Below are 21,630 nucleotides of genomic sequence, written 5' to 3'. Positions count from 1 at the left end.
GTGGAGAGTCGAAATTCATTCTGCAAACTAATTTCAATACGCTACGAAGTTGACTGCTGGTGAATTTAAAGTCGTTTTGGAGCCTCCAGCAACTTTTTGAAAGGTTGTATGACGTTTTTTTGGAAAATTGAAATTTCCTAAAAGTAGCTGGAAGGTTCAAAACCATTTGAAACCACCATGTAGTCTGCGAAGTAAATTTCAGCTTGCCAACTCCATTTGATAAATTAATGTTGGGGAAATTTCAAGTTTCAAAAATCTACTGGAGGCTCCAGTAATTTTCAAAAAAGTCGCTGGAGGCCCTAAAATGACTTGAACCCACCTGAAGTCGTCTTCAGAGGGTGTTAAAATTGGAGTGTAGAGTAAATTTCAAATTTCCATCTCCATTTGACAAATTAATGTTGGGGAAATTTCAAGTTTCAAAAATCTACTGAAGGCTCCAGTAATTTTCAAAAAAGTCGCTGGAGGCCCTAAACTTACTTGAGCCCACCTGAAGTCGTCTTCAGAGGGTGTTAAAATTGGAGTTTAGAGTAAATTTCAGCTTTCCATCTCCATTTTGATGAAATTTTGTGAAAATTTAAAGTTTCAAAAATCTTCTGGAGGCTTTAGGAATTTTCAAAAAGTCGCTGGAGGATCCAAAACGACTTGAAATTCACCTGCAGTACTTCGTAGCGTATTGAAATTAGTTTTTAGAATAAATTTTAGCTTTACAACTCCAATTTGATGGAATTTTGTGGGAATTTCGAGTTTCAAAAATCTGCTGGAGGCTCCAGAACTGCTCAAAACGGGTTGAAACCATTTCCAATCGATTTGACATGTCGAAAATAGGGTATATCCCAAATTTCAGCTTTCTTGGTCAATTTGGTAAAATTTTGACTTTTTCCCTCATTTTTGGCCTAAATTCGATTTTCAAAAATTCACCAAAAATCGAAAAACGCACTTTAGCACTTGAAATTTTGACAGGTGATAAATTTTTGCATGATCTTTCGATCTACCTTTGTAAAGTTTGAAAAAGTTCGTGCAAGTCTTATGTTAAAACGCAAAATCTGCGATTTCGCCTGACCTGTCAATCAAAATGGCCGCCATTTTGTAAGTAAGGCCAACTTTTTTTTTGGGCAAGTTTGCTTTAAAATGTTCCTTACTTAGGATGTCCCCTTTTGGAGAAAAGTTATCCCGGAGGATCGGCGGGGGGGCGGGGTGCAATTACTCCTATTATCATATGCCGGACTATAAACTTGGTTCAAAAATTCTTGAAACATGATTATAAATGAGGCATTTGGAAATTTTGATGACTCTTCTGCCCCTTGCATCTTTCCTCATTATTCGCAGAAATGATTCATTTTTCTTGCATATTTGAAGAATTTTCCAATGTCTGTGAGGTGAGGGGGAGCCTCGAATCCCTAGATACAAAGTTTTAAATACTTTCAAAAAATATATATATACACGATTTTGAAATTTCTGACGATAGTTTTTCATCATACTTCATCTGGAGAAAAAATTCTACAAAAAGTTGTCCATCAACCTGATTACCTACGTGATTAGATTGAAGACGTCATAACAAAAAGGACATATGTGAAAAAGTTGTACTTTGAGAAAGAGCTGTTTGAAAGTTTGTGTGCTTGTGAAGAGTGTACTGCATTCAGTAAAATTATAGTACAATCCCTGTACTATAATTTTACTGAATGTGGTACACTCTTCACAAGCGCACCAACTTTCACACAGCTTTTTCTCAAAATACAACTTTTCACATATGTCCTTTTTGCTATGACGTCTTCGATTGTAGTTGTAGAATGAAACCTTCGCTAAAAATTCTTCCAATTTCAACGTATAGTATTCTTCCTGGGGGATCACACAAATCTTGTGCATTGAAGTGGATACCTATCTCGTCAGCCTAAAAATTGGCGTAGAAAAAAAATATCCATACCTCTCTCTATTCTAACAGTGACACTGTCGATTGAATTGAGAATGAGAGACAGACAGGGTGAGTCGAGAGCTGACATAGACGAGAGTGAGAGAAAAGGAAAAGGAAAAGCAGGAAACCACGTGGTGTCGTTTATTCGTATTCGTCGGCCTATACTGTATGGCCCAAGGGTACCCAGTTAGGTACCGATTAACGATCGACAATTTGCGTTCTTCTTGTTCGGGCTTTAATTGCGGTACGACGCAGCTTTTCCTTATTGTACTCTGCTCGACGTATAGATAGGCTACATTACACTCTTGTCGTCGTCCTATACCCATATACGAGTATAGTAATACGAGTAGGATACGTAGGTATATCCGTAGCCGTACCGTATACGTTTAGGTTGGCTTTGGCTACGACTACGACTTGTAAAATTTTCACATTCTCATACCGCGATGAGGCGGTCGTTGGTGGCTATTTCCCAGATCCGGGATCACTCCTAACGTAGTACATGTAAGCTTGTTTGGGTGGTTTTCTCGTAGTAGGTAGGTACGTCTCTTAGGACCGAATTACTACGTTTCATATTTGTACGTACCATACGCTATACGGTTCTTTTAAATGACGACTATTTATTTACGTACGGATATACGACGACTAAAAACTATAGCAAAGATGATGTCATATACACGCAGAGTGGTTTATACATAAATGTGTACGATGGCGTCGTCGTCGACATCATCGTCACCATCGCAGCATCGTGTCGTCGACGATATCGCACATTAAGCTGCTCTTCTTTTTGTTTACATATTATAAACTACCAAATAAAGTGTCCCGTTCTGTAGCCTTTTCCCTTTTATATTCATTTTCTAAAAGCGGAGTATTATTATTATTATACAACGTCAACGACAACGACGACGACGACGACCAGTTGTTGTGCATCATATAACGCGCTCTGCGGCTGCTTATAGTATGTATAGTCGTTTCATTCACGTATATATTACGTAGATAATTACTTACTATAGTTTTCGGCGTGTTGTCCTACCTCCCCCCTCCTCCCTTCTGCATCTGTCTCACGACTCTTTGAGCACATTCTACTCGATAGTCGTCGTCTTTGGAATTTCATTGCTACTATTTGTATACACATATACCCGGAGTACCCAGCATCTTTCGTTTCATTCTATCATATGGACGTGTCTCCGATTCTCCTTCTCCTTTTCGTATCTCTGGTCCTCTTTACGAACACGATTTTTTTTTTTTTTTTTTTTCATTGATAAATACTTGATTCGTATCCAAATGATCTGCGAGTTGTGTCGCATCGTCATTTAACGTGTTTATTGTGCTATATCTATGTATAAGAAGATGAGTATGTCTTCAGGTATTTTTTTCTAAAAATAGATTTTTTAATGGATGAAGAATTGAAGATCGAAGACTAGAGGCTCGTGTGATGTTTATGTTTGGTTGAAAGGGGGTCTCTCGAGGTGTCTGCCTTCGATTTGGGTGTTCTGAAATTCTCAGGACCAAAATTTCAGATGCCCAAATTTATTTTTTGGATTTTTTTTGCGAATTTTTGAAAATTTGAAATAAATAATTTTCAGCAATTTGAGTACAAAAAAAACATACATTATTTATTTAGTGAAAATGATAGAACTTAGCCCTCGAAAGATTATCAACTTCCTGGAACTGAATTTCGCCATTTTCGATTATTCTGGAGCCTCCAGCATGATTTTTGATTTCTCCAGAATGAGTGGAAACTAATTTAAAGCGATAAAAATTGACTTGTGGGGTGTTATGGACCGGTTCGAAGGGTTGATCTAAGTTTGATCCTATTTCCAGGAAGGCATCTCGAGTGTGTTTTTTTAAAATGAATATTTATGAGAAAAAAAATTGAAAAATTGACAAATTCCTGTTAGATGGGAAGTTATTTGCGCAAAATGGCTGTATGTTGTCTTTAACAACCCCCCCCCCCACCCCTCCAAACTGGAATCCGAATTTGCCATTATGAGCTATTCCGGAGTCTCCAGAACGATTTTCAATTTCTCCAGGGTTTCGAAATATTTCCGAAAGGAGTAGAAATCAACACCATGGCTGATAGGAAATTGTCGGGCATATGCCACAATTCGATTTTTAGCTGCCTAAGTTGAGCTCCAATTCTTGTGGAGAAATTTTGAAATTCTGGAGAAATCAAAAATCGTGCTGGAGGCTCCAAAATGGCTCGAAATTGTAAAATTCGGATTCGGAGGGTTGATTGCAGACAAGATACAGCAATTCCTGCAAATTTCAACAATTTTCCATCGAATAGAAATTTTTTGATTTAAAAAAATTTTTTTTTCAAGTATGTAATAAGTAGTTATAAGAATTATGGCCAAAAAACACGCATGGAAATCAGCTCAAACGTTGACAAACCCTTTGAACAGGTCGAGAATCAACCACAGCTCAATTTTTAGCTGTTCAAATTGATTTCCACGTCTTTTGAATAAATTGTAAAATTCTGGAGAAATCGAAAATCGCGCTGGAAGCTCCGAAATAGTCAGAAATAGTGAAATTCAATTCGAGGGAGTCGATATTCATGGTTTCGGGTCTAATTTCTGCCATTTTTACCTACTTAATCAGTAAGTGGCTACTTCAATTTTCAAAAATCTGCCAAATAAAAGTATAGAAAAATCAATAATTTAGTCAGGTGAATTTTGGTTACGGGAGTTTCAGACCGTGCTCTCTCCTAAAACTGCGGTCCCATTCAAAGCAAAAGCGGACACAAGATCCCAAAAAGTTACAAAATTTTAAACTTTTTTTACTTTCCGGAATTTATAAATTTTGGTTATGAAATATCGCTCTCGCCTCACTCTGACCAACCTGCATTTGAAAAGAAACTTTTATGAACAGGAAAGAAAAAAAGAAGGGGGGGGGGAGGGAGGAAAAAAGGGGGTATCACAGAAGGTGGTTCATTGGCATGGTTCTTCTGCATACTTGTGACATTTTTTTCACAATTTTTTTTTGCTTCAGTCCTTTGAAATGTTGATTTTTATGAACAAAAAAAAATTAAAATTGTAGCCCCGAACCTGAAATGAATTTGGCCTGGAAAATTCCCTCCCCACTCCTCACAAAGCTCTGGAAAAATTTAAAAAATCAAGAAAATAGAATGTTCAGGTTCATGGATCGGATTTGATCCACTTTATTCTCATCAGAAAGCTCTATTTAATTTATTTGACTTCTGATTTGGACCCTCCCTCCCCCCCTTCAAAGACGAAAAATCGGAATTTGAATCCCCCCCCCGCAAGGTTCTACGAAAATTCATCCTGCGAAATTCATCTCGCGAAATTCAACCCGCGAAATTCATCCTGTGAAAATTAATATTGCCGAAAATTCATACTGGGGAAAATTCATCCCGCGAAATTCATCTTGTGAAAATTAATATTGCCGAAAATTCATACTGTGGAAAATTAATATCGCAAAATTAATACCTACGTACCCAGGTATCAAGACTTATTCGTAACTTTTATATTCTATTCGTAGATGAAGTGAATATCTACGCTAACATGTAGTTTTGTAGCTGATAGGTAGGATCTCATTCCAATTCATTCATGATTTTTGTGCAGTGTGTTCTCATGGAGGCGGACTACGAACAGACCATAGCATGAGAACCTCCCCAGAAAAAAAAAAAGAATTTACAAAGACAACGCCAGCAGGCTGCAAAATATTGTTTTAAGTCATGATGAGGACGTAAATGTTATTGAATATATTCGCGGCGTGGCGCATAATATTGCCTACTAAGGAACCTGTGTACCTTACCTACCTACCTGAAATTTTATTGATTTTTCATTTTTGTGATACATATTTGTAATACTTAAATGCTTGAGTTTTGTACAATATGAATTTCGCAACACTTCATTTACGAGTAGAATATAAAAGTTACGAATAAGTCTTGATACCTGGGTACGTAGGTATTAATTTTGCGATATTAATTTTCCCCAGTATGAATTTTCGGCAATATTAATTTTCACAGGATGAATTTCGCGGGATGAATTTTCCCCAGTATGAATTTTCGGCAATATTAATTTTCACAAGATGAATTTCGCGGGATGAATTTTCCCCAGTATGAATTTTCGGCAATATTAATTTTCACAGGATGAATTTCGCGGGATGAATTTCGCGAGATGAATTTCGCAGGATGAATTTTCCGGTCACCCCCCCGCAAGTATAAAAATGTTTTAAAAAATGGAATTTGTTTTCTTCATTTTTACAATTATTCTTCGATTTGGTCCCTTTTTATCGTAAAAGCCCTTTTTCCTCTTTCTCAGGTGTTATGCTGATCAAAAAAACTAATAATACATGGGAATGTTGTTGTACTACAAATTGGTGATTAATGATTCGAGTAACCCCTGCTCCTCTCCTTCTCAATAATTTTGGTTATGTTCAGATAAAACATAATTATGGAAATAGAAAAGCTGAAAAAAAATTAATAGAATGATCTCGTTATAAATTTTCTGGCGTGTACAACATTTTCTCTTTCCTTCATTTCCTCTCCCATTGTGGTTAAAAAAACAAGTAGGTCCTGCAAATGAGCCACATATTTTCAGAAATAATAAACTTGTTTTTAGATCCACTAACAAGGAGATATTGTAATTTTTTCTGACCCAATATCATTTCCTGCTGCACTTCCTGAAAAATTGAATTTGACAGGAGGGGGGCGAAAATGAAAAAATGAAAGAGGTTGAGTTACGTAGATAGTTATTGATCAGGTGTGGGAAGGGTAATAATGTGGAATTTCTCGATTTTTCTCATTCTCTTCCCATTCCACGACCTTCTGCGAGTGAAAAACTGAATTGAAGAGGAAGGAGGTGGAGGTGGTAAAAATGTGAAAAAGTTGAGGAAGATGAAGTCGATTCAGACTGAGTGCGAGAAGAGAAGATTTCAACAGAGTACTACAAAATTGTTTCTCCCCCACCCCTTCCTCTCCCACTTGTATGTTTGAAAAAGTAAATAATTCAATTTATTATTATCACAAATATGTAGGTACACGCAAAATTTATAGGGAGTGAAATATCCTCTATAATGCTCAATTAGGAGGTAGGGAGTGAATTAGGAAAAAATGAAAGAAGATGAACGCTATATATTGGTCAAGTTTAAGGAAGGGGAAGGAATATGGCATTAAAAAAAATAACCCCCCCATTCTTTTTCTGTTGAATTGAAGAAAAGTAAAAAGGGTCCTGCCTTCTCTCCTGATGAGTTGGAAAGTTTCCTACATACTACGAGGCTCATACCAAGGGGCCATGGGCCAACACTATTTGGAGGATCGAGGGAGCGTTTTTCATGGAAAGAGGGCCATGCTGAGAAATTCTGATACGAGAATTTTAGTCTTGTTTGAAAATTTGCTGATCGCTTGTTTTAGGGTAAGGTAAATTCGTACATTTTGAAAATATTTTCAAATTTTCAACTGCTCAGCAGAATCCTACAAGTGGTCTTGGATTTTGATGGCAATGGCCTCGGTCAACTCCGAATCTCAAATCTCCAGGGTATTTTTTCCAAAACAGGTTAAGTAAGGGATAGAGTGAAAAAACCACGATTTAAATCCGCCTTCTTTGAAGATCCATGAGTCTCCTCCATGTGCACTTCCTATTAAACTGATTTTTTTTTTTGGAGGATCGTATTCGACTCAACAAAATGACGGCCTCCGACGAATTTTTGTCAAAATTCTCAGAATTTTTTTTCACGATCCGTCCTATAATGTACAAACTTGCAAATTATTCCTACTTATGCGTAGAAAAATTCACCTTCAGCGCGCTGCTGCGTCGACCGCGATCATTCTGTCTGGCTAGTTTTTTTTTTTTTTTTTTTTTTTTTGAATTAAATATTACGAACTGTATACAACCACAACACGCCATGGGAAGGACAAATGGGATGCGGGTACATCCACATCAATAGTAAGGTACGTCTACGTACTTTTGGCGGCCACGACCGCGGATGGCATGACGGCGGTGTGTAGACGATACACGCGTGTCTGGGACGTGAACGGACGCTGATATACGCAGTTTTATTTTTACTCCCTGTCTACTTCGCCGTTGTAGTAGCCTATGCTATGCTGCATAGTCGCCCCGTCTTCGGGCCATTATCGGCTTTCGACTCTCTCTGAAAATAGAGCGAACGAATTCGTATTGTCGACTGCGTAATACATACGTACAGTAGACTGTGGTATTCCTATATGTGTATGTTCTCAAAAATTGGATATCTGAAATTGAGCCAACCCTGCATCACTCGACCCACAACAGAATCAACTTCCAAAAAAGATTTCAAATCGGAGAACAGCTGCAAAAAATTATAAGACGAATGAAAAGAAAGAAATTGTTTTGTGTATAAAGCCCAGAAAAAGGATGCGAGCCTGTGAGAAGGAAGACCCCCCTCCTCAAAAAAAAAAAAACAAAGTTTTGTTGAAAAACAAAGGTCCCTTCAACTTAGATATTTCCTGAAAAAATAGTTTGATAGTAGATTTTTGCAAATTTTTGCACTATTTTGTCTGTTCATTTCACGAATTACCCTCCAGCCCCCACTACCCCCAGGATTCGACAAATTCGCATATCCCCCGTTGAAGTATTTTCCTTGGTCTCTAAAACATTGCCTATCTAGTGTTGGTGGTAGGAATGTTCATAATATATTTCAATTTTATTTTTCGTACGATGATTTCCAATTCAATCTGCTAATCCAAAGTTCATTTTTATTTTTGTTTCAGGCGAGGACAAGATTCTTCCAAAACAATAAGAGGACATGCTACGTAATAGTAAGTAAGTTAATTTTATGATTTACCTACATATTGACTTACATTTTTAATTCATGAATTTAGAATTTTATGTGAAAATTGGTTGATGCCCTTTAGCTTACCTTTAGCAATTGATTATACCAGATAATCTCCATCAAAAGTCCCCTCCTAATTCAGACAGAGAAAAGTAGATATGTATTTATTCGGCTGAACATTTAAACGCTATACACGAAGTGATCAATTTTTATACAATAATAACGTGATACTTAAGAGGGTAGGCAGATTTATTAAAAAACCTATAAATATAACGATTTGAAAGAATTATTATTTTATTGAATCAAAAAAGATCTTGAGGATATTTTAACGTGTTTTAAGACAATTTATAAGATTTTTGCTAAGTAGGAATTTGAAGTCATCAAGCGATTCCAGCGTGAATAGGTATTTTTCAGTAAGTCTTTCAGAGAAGGCGTCGATTGATTCTATTAGCAGTTCATTATGTAACTGATTGTTTTGGAGGAACCATGGTGCGTTTGTAATGATTCGCAGAACTTTGTTTTGTATAATTTGTATAGCTTATGTTTGTTAGTTTTTGAAGCTGTTATCCATATTGTCGCTGCATATGTGAATGAGCTACAGATGAGACTTTTGTAAAGAAGTAGACTACAAGATGTAGACAATCTGGAACGACGATTCAATAAGGGTTTGTGTAGTTTGAGGTAGGCATCATGTGATTTGAGAACAATATGGTTTTTGAGAGATAGTTTCTGGTCCAAGTGTACGCTGAGATATTTAACTGTTGATGTATTCCATAGTACCATAGTGTTATTGATTAAGATTTCTGGAGTCGGTGAGATTTTGCGAAGAGTGAAGATTTTTGTTTCACTTCTAAGAGGATTTAGCTCAAGTTTCCAGCGTTCAAACCATGATTCCAATTCATTGATACCAGCTTGAAGTTGATTATGAGCAATTAGAAGATCCTTATTTTGGCTGAGTAAACATGTGTCATCAGCAAACATTACTATTTCATTATCAGCTGGTTTAGGAATATCATAGCAGTATAAGATGAACAATTTTGGGCTCAATACAGCGCCTTGCAGTACACCTTGGCTGATTTCTCAAAGCGAAGAGCTTTCATCGTCGATTTGAACATAAAATTTCCTATTTTGAAGGAAGGAAGAAATGATTTTACGTAGAAAGGTGGGTGTTTCGATTGTAACTAATTTGTGAACTAAACCGCGATGCCATACAGAGTTGAAGGCCTTTTTGATGTCTATAAAAGCTGCAGTTGTGTATTGCTTCTTTTTGTAGCCATTGTTAATAAGTTGTACCATTTGATGCAACTGATGAACTGTGCTCATTTTATTTGGAAAACCATACTGAAAAGATGGCAAAATCTGTTCCTTTTTCAGAAAGTCCAAAAGACGTTTACGAATGATTTTTTCAAGGATTTTGGATAGAGAAGAGAGAAGACTGATAGGTCTATAATCATTAGGAGACGAAGAAGGAGATTCTTTTTTGGATAGCACAATTACTTTGGCAATTTTCCAGGTGTTAGGAAAGTAACCAATTTGAAGGCAAGAGTTGAAAAGTGTTTTGAAGCTCGTTAGGATATTTGTTGGAAGGTTTTTAAGCATAATGTTACTGATGTTATCCAAACCTGGTGATTTCCGGATTTTGATTTTTTTTGATAATATAGCGAATTTCTTCAACTGAGGTTCGACAAAGCATTTTGCAAAGACGATGATTGCTGGGTTCAGTCGAGAGTTGGGAGGAGGTAGGGGTGGGGGGGGGGGTGTAGGAAGATGAATTGTTTCTATTTGTGTTTAGGAATGAGCATTTGTAATAGTGAATCAGTATAAGAGTTCTGCCTCCCCACAGTTTTGACGAACTTCGTAACTGTTGTTTTGCCTGTAATTTATTTTCATTCCAAAATTAGGTTAGGTAAATTATGAACGTCTGATTGCAAAATTTCAAATTTCTAATCAAGTTTGAAAATTAAAAAAAACTAAAAAAAAAATCTTGAAAATTTCAAAAACAAACCTACTCTAACCCTCTCACCCTGCCCTGCCCCTCCTCTTGTCTGTAAACTTTGAGAAATTATCACCCTCGCGTTTATTCCAGCAATCCAACAGACGAAAATATTTTTTCAAAAAAAAAAAAAAAACTTTCCATCAACACCAGCAACGCTGCTAATTCCATTCCTTCGAAGTTAATTTTGAATTTTCCCAGTCTTATCGTACTTTACATAGAGTAGATAGGCCTACATCGACACGAGCGCGTGAAAATTTATGGGCAATGTTGTTAGAATTTTATGTGATGAAAAATTTATTCGTCGAAATACGACAGCGACGACAGGGAAAAAAATTAGGCTGGCGAATTTGTTAACATATCTTAGCATATTTTTACCCGCAATAATGATTCGTATATAAGAAAATGGCGAAATATATACGCGCGGGTCATCGAAGACAAAAACGCGATGGAAAGAGAGAGAGAGACAGAGATAGAGTGAGCTGAGGTGTGTGGGGCACCTTTCGAGGTGACGAAAATTTTCGCCTTCGTTTTATCCATCGCACGTGTGTGTGAGTGTGGTGTATTAATTCAAAAGTGAGTCTACAATATACTCGTAGATTTACTATTCATAGAATTGGTAATACAGAAACAACACAGATTCCTGTTGGTAGTTAGTATATATTTTGATCTTGTCGAGCGGAAATTTATGGTTGTGGCTCGACCGTCGTCGTTGCTCGGAAAAAGGATATCAATTTACTGCGACGAGGTTTTGAAATTCACCTAAGCTCGAAGCTCGAAGTTCTGGTTCATACTATACACGAGAATTAGCCTTATTTAAGGTGATGAGATGATGGCGGAAGGGGGCAACGAAGAGGGGTGTTTTTTGGGATTGTGTATACATAGAGAAGTATCGCTGACGGTTTGGTGTACCTACTACCTAATGAAGATTAGACGATATAGACGATAAAATATTTCGAAATCCAATTAGCTTCGCGGACGAGTATGGTATACTCGAGTTTTGGTGGAGTGGATTTTATTTTGTTTTGTTTGCGCTTCTGGTTGATCGATTATTTTGTATAATTAAGGTGGTTGGTTGTAGGATATTTTAACGTTCGATGGATAATTACCAGATGTGTTGGGAGAAGTTTTTTTGGTATTTTTTAATGCGATACAGGTGTGTAAGAGACGATTATATGGTCGAGAGTAATTAGTACAATAGGGAAGCTGTGACATTGATGCTAAATGTAATGAAATTTGATGTGAAATTCTCATATTTTTTTGTAGATTTTTCATTAGAGAGGAAAAAAGTGGGGTCTCGAATGCTTGTGATTATTTTTTCAATTTTTGAGAGGATAAGTCCCGAATCACTTCTTAAATTGGTGGGTAATTTTGGAAAATCGTACGAATTTGGATCGCTGCTCCATCGTCTGATCTACCCCGACGACGAAAAAAAAAACAGGCTTTTGAGGTGTCCAAGACCCACGTACTTTGTATATTTGGGGGTAAAAGTACGTTATGAAGGTATGTATAATGAATAATCAAATAATCGAACAGCTGAAACCAGTTTGGGGAAGACGCAGCCGTCATCGTAGCCCATGACAATGTCGTATCAGACTACATACATTATCACTATCAGCAGTAGTAGCAAATATACACAGTAAACAAACTCGCGGTAACGATATTCGGGCTGGGCAAGGCAGGTGTTTACCTAGGTATATTTAGGTAATCGCGATAATACTCGTACCTAGGTATAAGAAATAGGAAGTTCGCTGTCAGAACTACGTATTAGAGTATTTAACGCACTATTTCTTTATTTATTTTTAGTACGTAGATATATTGATAATGTAAAAACTATGCGAACGTTGCAGTCATCGTTGAGGAAGGCTAGGGTCAAGGTTGGGTGACCCTGTGACCCCTTTGTTTGCCATTTTGTTTTTTGTTTTTGTGGTTCCTTTACCTTTTAAGTATGTATGGAAATTGTTAGGAAAGTATTAAAGGTTGGATTGTAAAAATTACCTGCCCTAAAAAGTCATACAGGGATTGCCAAGAACTTGAGTTTGGAAAATCCACTTTTCGATAAAAGTTTTACAGAATGAATTCGAGATTGTGTGATAGTTTTTTTTTTTTTTTTTTTTTTTTGAAACAGAAAGCTTTCATTGTTTCAAAATTAATAAGAACTCGAGCAGATTTTCCTCAATAATCTGCCAATAAGCCGACCAAAATGAAGAAAATTAATCTTATTCTTATCTCGCAGTTCAATTCAATTTGAGTCTTCTTATCGAATCGAACACTTCGGGATGTAGCCATAATTATAGGGATCGTCGGTTTTTGGAGTTGTGATTTTGGTGTATTGTCCAATTCCAAACCAAAACGATAAAAACATTCTTGTTGGAATCAAGGTTCCCGAAATATGTATGTACCATTTTGTGAATCAGTGCGACTTTTTGGAAGTCTGTTTCTTTGGAAAAAATCCTCTTCAATCCAAAAAGTTTGATTGCTGCGACAAGGCGACAACAGTAATAATTCATTTTGAGTTGGAAATTTCCCGGAAAAAAATTGGACCCGAAGGTAGCTCTGGCAAAGAGGTATACGTTCTCAAAAAGGTTTTCAAAAAATTGTGCTTTTTTCGTTCTGGCTTCTACTCAACCTGGAGGTATTGGAAAAAAATGGTCCAATCCTAAAAGATGGCATTAGGGATTCTGTGGTATCAATTTTTTGGTCACTGTTGTCGATTTTGAAAAATTGAAAATAGGATATTACTCGTATTTTGGTTTTTTTTCTTGCTGTCAATTTTTAAAAAAATACCTAGACCAAATTTTAATTTTTGAAAATTCCCCAAAAATCAAGAAATTGAAATAGCAAAACTGATATAAATCACTGAAAATTATCAAAATTTATTTAACATTGATATAATGTCGCGAAATTTACGCCAAATCTCACCGAATACGCTTAAAATGATTTTAAAACAAAACTTTTGAATAACGAAAAACTAATGCGAAATAATATTGATTGAAAAAAGCAAAGAATTTTGTTTTGACTTCTTTTTGTGTGTGGAAAAATTTTCTAAAATTGAAAAATCTGAAAATTTGTTGAATATTCTGGAACTGCTCAAAATCAGAATAATTCGGATTGGATTGGTTGAAAATGGGGTTTGAGCCAAGATCCAAATTTTTACACCGATTTGATCAAATCTTGAGTTTTCAAGAAAAATGGAGTGAATTTGAATGTTTAAAAATAATTCTGGTGGTGTTTTTTGAGATTTGTTTTTGGTTTTTCATTGTCTTCAAAGAAGATGGAAATTTACAAGTATGTAGGAGATTTAATCATAGGGGTTAATCTTTGAAAAATTCAAAAATTTGCTTAACTTTGGAGACGAATATAAAGCTTACATTTTCATAACCAGTACAAAATTAATGAACGCTGCTGTGTTGAAAACTTTGAAAAAATCAGAATTAAGACTTTTCGATTGTTACCTCCTGATCAACAACTGATTTCCAAAAATTGCCCAACTTTTGAAGGTTCAAAGTACCTACCTCGAATGTTTTATGCTTCTACACCCCGAGGTTGTTGCGTTTGATGAGGAGATAATTCTCAATTTTTTTATCCCCCATATGTTCAAAAAAAAAGTGGGAGAGCCTCAAATGTGAAAAAAAAACAGAAAAATTTGGTAACATTTTTTGAAAAGCTCAATTTTCACAATGAAACTTTTCTGAATAATTCCACTTTCACTGAAAAACTTCGTCCAATTATACAACGTTGGCTCCTCCCTGTTCAGAGATCACAAAACCCAAAAAATCAGTCTTCCAAACCCCCCCCCCCACCACCAAAAATGGAATGAAAAAGAAGTCTATGAACGTTGAACATTTTTCAAGAATTTTCCACTCTTTTGTCAAAATGTATGTAATCCACTTCCTTTTTTTAGGGGAAAAAATCTCTCCTACCCCCAAGAATTTGTTGAAAAATTTAAACTCTGTAGGTACTAGGTAGGTACCTAAAGGAAGGTCAATATTTTATTTTGAATTTTTTTTTTAAATTCTGGAAGTAGTGTATAATGAAAGACTTGAATAACTTGAAGAACAGGGAAGGTTTTTTTTTTGAAATTGGGGTTATATCGAGGAATTCTGACAGAGAAATTGAATTTTCAAATTTTGTATCGACTGTCTGTACTGGAAGGCTAACATTACTTGGAAGTAAGTACGAAAGGAGGAGGGGTTGAAAAAGGGATTATTTGGAATTGTGATTTTTTGAACCTGATTTTTTTATGACATTTAAGGTTTTTTTTTTAATTTTGGAAGCTTCGAGCCCAACTTTATTTTCAAATTGAGTAGCTAAAATTTTCAAGAAGTTTTTCACCATAAGTATGTATTTACAAATTTCGAAAAAGGGAGGCCCGAGGGGGAAGGGTCGTTGTTTGAACTTGGAACAAATCTGTTTGCGGAGGTTCGAACAGTCATTAAGCATGAAAATCTTGAATTTGAATCATTCAAAATGATGATAGCTCAATGTTTCATAACGATTTCGAATATTGAAGATTCAGTATCATTTCAAAATTTAATTTGATTGAAGAAAATCATCAAAAACATTTTCAAACTAATATGTAGTTCTTGAAAAAGGTGTCAACTCTGAGGGCTTGAGGGCACAAGGGCTTCCATTTCGATTACCCCCCCCCCCCCTTTAAAAAAATTCAAAAATGAAGTGGCTTTCAACTTTGAAGATAAAAGCTCAATTTTTCACTAAAAATGTGGAAAAATTAAGTTTGAAACACATTTTTATCTGGTTTGTAATGAAATAACTTTCAAAATAAGATCCAAACACCCCGAGAGGAGAGCTGAGGTCCCTAATTTTGGCCAGTCAGGTACAAACATTTTTTAATGAAGCTACATATTTTTGATCGGACCTCTCTGAACCTTCGAACCACCACCAGCGCTCTTAAGAAGGCTTGAAATGACAAAAAATTCAAATTAACGTATGACGTATCGTTTATTAGGTTTTTTAGGGTTCTGAGTTCAAAAAATATCGCCTCATTTTTCTAGTGCCATCTCTCCATGCCCCTCCAGCCTCCCCTTCTTGAATTTTGGGGAAAATCCAAAAAATCATGAAAATTTGGAGTAAAATGAGAAAATGACATATTGTGTTGATTCCTACTAACTGATTTGAGGTCGCTGAGTTCGAATCAATCTCAGAAGTCCCCTAATCTTTTTTTTTTTTTTAATGAGGATTGCGGTTGGGTACAAATAGTCGGGGGGCCCGCATAATAATCACCTGCACCCCCCTGCCGATTCTCCGGGACAACTTTTTTCTTAAAGGGGAAGTCCTAAGGAACATTTCTAACCCTTGTTCTCAAAAAAAAGTGGCCCTACTTACAAAATGGCGGCCTTTTTGATTGACAGGTCAGCCGAAATCGCAGGTTTTGCGTTCCAACATACGACTTTCACGGAATTTTTTAAACCGGACAAAGGTAGATCGAAAGATGTGATAGCTGGGACTCTCCTTGGTTTACAGAGGGAAAGCCCAGTGCTATTCAGCATATAGTTAAGCCCAGGGAACCCAAACTCTACTGATGACCTTACGAAAGTACATCGAACAGCAAAGGTGACGAAACACCGCATAAATGATCATAGACCGCAAATGAAGTGTTATGCTTTATTTGTACATATCTCTGATATAAAACCGAATCGATTAAATACAAAAAAGACACACTAATCATTATAAAAAGGCACTTGCAATGTCGATTGCAAGTGGAAGCTCTGAAATGCATCCGTACCGGAACACCAGTGAAAAAATACTTAACGTTTGTAACGTCTCTAATGGCAGAGTGGCTATACTCGAACTAAACCGACAGAGTGCACTACTTAAGCAGTGCAGCCACTCCGCAGGAACACATCTTCCCTTTAGGTGGAAGCTGTGGGCGCATCCCCTACCGTCACAAAGAGCTGGCAAAAATTCATTGCTTGTCAAAATTTCAAGTGCTAAAGTGCCTTTTTCGATTTTTGGTGAATTTTCAAAAATCGAGTTTTGGCCAAAATGTGAGAGAAAAATCAAAATTTTACCAAATTGACCTAGAAATCTGAAATTTGGGATATATCCTATTTTCGACCTGCCAAATCGATTGGAAACTGTTTCAAACCGTTTTGAGCAGTTCTGGAGCCTCCAGCAGATTTTTGAAACTGGAAATTCTCACAAAATTTCATCAAATGGAGTTGAAAGCCGAAATTCATTCTGCAAACTAATTTCAATACGCTATGAAGTCGACTGCAGGTGATTTTCAAGTCGTTTTGGAGCCTCCAGCGATTTTTTGAAAATTACTGGAGCCTCCAGTAGATTTTTGAAACTTGGAAATTCTCACAAAATTTCATCAAATGGAGTTGAAAGCCGAAATTCATTCTGCAAACTAATTTCAATACGCTATGAAGTCAACTGCAGGTGATTTTTCAAGTCGTTTTGGAGCCTCCAGCGATTTTTTGAAAATTACTGGAGCCTCCAGTAGATTTTTGAAACTTGGAATTTCCCCAAAATTTCATCAAATGGGGTTAGCAAGCCGAAATTTACTCTGCAAACTAATTTCAATACAATATGAAGTCGACTGCATGGTGGTTTCAAGTGGTTTTGAAACTTCCAGTTACTTTTTCGAAATTTCAATTCTCCTAAAAACGCGATGAAACTTTTCAAAAAGTCACTGGTTGTTCCAAAATTACTTGAACTCGCCTGAAGTCGTCTTCAGAAGGTGTTAAAATTGAAGTACAGAGTTAATTTCAGCTTGCTAACCCCATTTGATGAAATTTTGGGGAAATTTCAAGTTTCAAAAATCTGCTGGAGGTTCCAGTAATTTTCAAAAAATCGCTGGAGGCTCCAAAACGACTTGAAAATCACCTGCAGTCGACTTCATAGCGTATTGAAATTAGTTTGCAGAATGAATTTCGGCTTTCGACTCCATTTGATGAAATTTTGTGAGAATTTCGAGTTTCAAAAATGTGCTGGAGGCTCCAGAACTGCTCAAAACGGTTTGAAACAGTTTCCAATCGATTTGGCAGGTCGAAAATAGAATATATACCAAATTTCAAATTTCTAGGTCAATTTGGTAAAATTTTGATTTTTTTCTCACATTTTGGCCAAAATTCGACAAGGGCTAGAAATGTTCCTTAGGACTTCCCCTTTAAGAAAAAAGTTGTCCCGGAGAATCGGCAGGGGGTGCAGGTGATCCTTATGCGGGCCCCCCGACTAGAAGCTATTGAGATTCCTGATTCAAAAAAAATGTTCGAATTTGGAGGTATTTGAACTTTCAACTTTCCAGACGAAAGCTCGATTTTTGATAAAAATTCATTAAACACTTCTTATTTCTGTCTTGTTTGCAAACAGGCTAATTTTCAAAATGTGGCTCTCAATACCTCTAGAGGGCACTAACCAGGGTCCCCAATTTAATTAATATTTGACCAAAAAAAAAAGCAAAAAGGAAGTGATGGATTGAGTGCTGCTTATTCTATGAATGACGCTGAGTTGAAAATATTTATCTAATTATTTTTTCGATCCGACTTTACCGACCCGATCCCCCCCTCCCTAACACTTCCCTTAATGAAATGTGGTCAAAATAGCAAAAAAATGAAAATCACGTGTGACGTATTGTTTGTTAGGTTTTACAGGGCGCGGAGTTCAAATATGTACTCATTTTTGGGATACGACCCTTCAACTCTCCTCCAACCCTTCCTCCACCCCAAACTTAGACACAAGTGTTGAAAAATTCTGAAAATTTGACACGATACGTCGACTCCAACTAATTCGAACTCACTGAATTCGATTACAGATTCATTTTTTGTTTTTTGAATTCAACCCTTCAGTATTCCCCTAATCGTTGGTTTTATTTTCAAATTGAGGACACAGTGAGCCATGCTGATAGTCCGGCATACGACAATAGGAGTAATTGCACCCCCCCCCCCTCCGGCCGATCCACCGGGACAACTTTTTTCTTCAAGGGGACATCCTAAGGAACATTTTAAAGCAAACTTGCCCAAAAAATAGTTGGCCTTACATACAAAATGGCGGTCATTTTGATTGACAGGTCAGCCGAAATCGCAGATTTCGCGTTTCAACATAAGACTTGCACGAAGTTTTTCAAACCTTACAAAGGTAGATCGAAGAGTCATGCAAAAATTCATCACCTGTCAAAATTTCAAGTACTAATGTGCGTTTTTCGATTTTTGGTGAATTTTTGAAAATCCAATTTAGGCCAAAAATGAGTGAAAAAATCAAAATTTTACCAAATTGACCAAGAAAGCTGAAACTTGGGAGATACCCTATTTTCGATATGCCAAATCGATTGGAAACGGTCTCAACCCGTTTGAGCAGTTCTGGAGCCTCCAGCAGATTTTCGAAACTCGAAATTCCCACAAAATTCCATCAAATTGGAGTTGTATATAAAGCTGAAATTTATTCTAAAAACTGATTTCAATACGCTACGAAGTATTGCAGGTGAATTTCAAGTCGTTTTGGAGCCTCCAGCGACTTTTTGAAAATTCCTGAAGCCTCCAGCTGATTTTTGAAACTTTAAATTTTTACAAAATTTCATCAAATGGAGATGGAAAGCTGAAATTTACTCTACATTAAAATTTTAACACCCTCTGAAGACGATTTCAGGTGGGTTCAAGTCATTTTAGAGCCTCCAGCGACTTTTTTGAAAATTACTGGAGTCTCCAGTAGGTTGAGATGGAGAGTCGAAATTCATTCTGCAAACTAATTTCAATGCGCTACGAAGTTGACTGCTGGTGATTTTCAGGTCGTTTTGGAGCCTCCAGCAACTTTTTGAAAGGTTGTATGACGTTTTTTTGGAAAATTGAAATTTCCTAAAAGTAGCTGGAAGATTCAAAACCATTTGAAACCACCATGTAGTCTGCGAAGTAAATTTCAGGTTGCCAACTCCATTTGATAAATTAATGTTTGGGAAATTTCAAGTTTCAAAAATCTACTGGAGGCTCCAGTAATTTTCAAAAAAGTTGCTGGAGGCCCAAAATGACTTGAACCCACCTGAAGTCATCTTCAGAGGGTGTTAAAATTGTAGTGTAGAGAAAATTTCAAATTTCCATCTCCATTTGATGTAATTTTGTGAAAATTGAAAGTTTCAAAAATCGGCTGGAGGCTCCAGTAATTTTCAAAAAAAGTCGCTGGAGGCTCTAAAATGATTTGAACCCACCTGAAGTCGTCTTCAGAGGGTGTTAAAATTGTAGTGTAGAGTAAATTTCAGCTTTCCATCTCCATTTGATGAAATTTTGTGAAAATTTAGTTTTTAGAATAAATTTTAGCTTTACAACTCCAATTTGATGGAATTTTATGGGAATTTCGAGTTTCAAAAATCTGCTGGAGGCTCCAGAACTGCTCAAAACGAGTTGAAACAGTTTCCAATCGATTTGGCATGTAGAAAATAGGGTATATCCCAAATTTCAGCTTTCTTGGTCAATTTGGTAAAATTTAGATTTTTTCCCTCATTTTTACCTAAATTGGATTTTCAAAAATTCACCAAAAATCGAAAAACGCACTTTAGCACTTGAAATTTTGACAGGTGATAAATTTTTGCATGATCTTTCGATCTACCTTTGTAAAGTTTGAAAAAGTTCGTGCAAGTCCTATGTTAAAACGCAAGTAAGGCCAACTTTTTTTTTGGAAAGTTTGCTTTAAAATGTTCCTTAGGATGTCCCCTTTCAGAAAAAAGTTGTCCCGGAGGATCGGCCGGGTGGGGGGGGGGGGTCGCAATTACTCCTATTGTCATATGCCGGACTATGAGAGACTATAGCTCAAAAAAAATGTAAAATAAACCAATATTCAGCCCCAGTGCAGCCTCGAATCGGTAAACACACCATCAAAAAAACCAAATAACAACAACATTATAAAAATGTATACACTTCAAAAGTCAGTTTAAGGTGTCATTGAACGTGATGACGGCGGCGTCAACGTGGTGGTCGTCGGCGTGGCGTCAAAGCGGCCTTATAGTATGTCATTAATGTCACCCTCTCCTGCCACCCTTCACTCTCCTTCTCATAGGCTTTCGAAATTCGAAATTTTATCTCATCTTCATCCGAAAAAAAAAAAAAAAAAACACAAAAAATGCTTCAAAATATACACACACGTGAGTATCTCGTAGTGATAAGAGATACCCAGCTCGATTGGAAAAACGTGAAGGGAAAAAAGGGCCAGCCAGCCATCAGCACAGCCAGCTCACTATACACTATACAGCCTACAATACACACATAGTACATAGGTACTCGTATAATACAAAACACAGAAGCACGTTACTCTAATACTACATACTATGTGTACGAGTACGTATACATATCGTATCGTATATACGACGAGCACACCACACACACACAGCACAGTCATATAGTCAGTCACAGAAAGAGGTAGTAGTAGTAGTAGTATACGTACAGCTACAGCAGAATGAAAAGAGAGAAGCGTGAGGAAAAAAATCAATGAAGTCTAGGCGTGATTATAGCGCTATATAAGTGTGCTCGTGCTCGTGTTGTTACGTATATTGTACAACTATACAACGCCACGAGACCCTGTGTATAATATGCCATGCCATGCCATGCCATGAGAAAATACACGCTGCTAAAAACGATCAAAAAATAGCGCATGGTAAATAAAAATGCATAATAATATTGCATTTTTTTAAACAGTAGAGTAGGTATAGCGAAGTACCTACAACATAAAACAATATTTCCACATTTGCTGGCTTTATCACTCTATATAGATAGGTACTTCTAATAATGTATGTAAGTAGCCATTATCTGTGCTCGGTGCAGGTACTACCCAATTAGGTGTATGAAAAAGAGGAAGTACATTTACAATTCTATGTGACATAGTACTAGAGGTATTATCTATGGGAAAATACTAATAGTGCTTTAGTAGTACCGATAGAACTCTTTACGTGTTGTGTAGAAATAGAAAAAAACCATGTTTTTTGAATTTTGATGCATTCGTCGTAAATATG

At 36.6% G+C, this 21,630-nt stretch overlaps 1 protein-coding gene and 1 long non-coding RNA gene across 2 annotated transcripts in view; one reads left to right on the top strand and one right to left on the bottom strand.

Moving 5' to 3' along the window:
* LOC135844115 (uncharacterized) overlaps positions 1-9,051 on the top strand; it is a 203,422-nt gene extending 194,371 nt beyond the window's left edge. Inside the window, exon 4 of the long non-coding RNA XR_010558452.1 lies at positions 8,619-9,051. This is a non-coding gene — a long non-coding RNA (uncharacterized LOC135844115). The remainder of the gene's footprint in view (positions 1-8,618) is intronic.
* LOC135844113 (thiamine transporter 1-like) overlaps positions 1-21,630 on the bottom strand; it is a 108,033-nt gene that overhangs the window by 85,349 nt on the left and 1,054 nt on the right. The gene's annotated exons all lie outside the window — the stretch shown is intronic.

This window comes from Planococcus citri, chromosome 4 (genome assembly GCF_950023065.1).
Source record: "Planococcus citri chromosome 4, ihPlaCitr1.1, whole genome shotgun sequence".
NCBI classification, from domain to species: domain Eukaryota; kingdom Metazoa; phylum Arthropoda; class Insecta; order Hemiptera; family Pseudococcidae; genus Planococcus; species Planococcus citri.
This window is presented reverse-complemented; position numbering and strand designations above follow the sequence as displayed.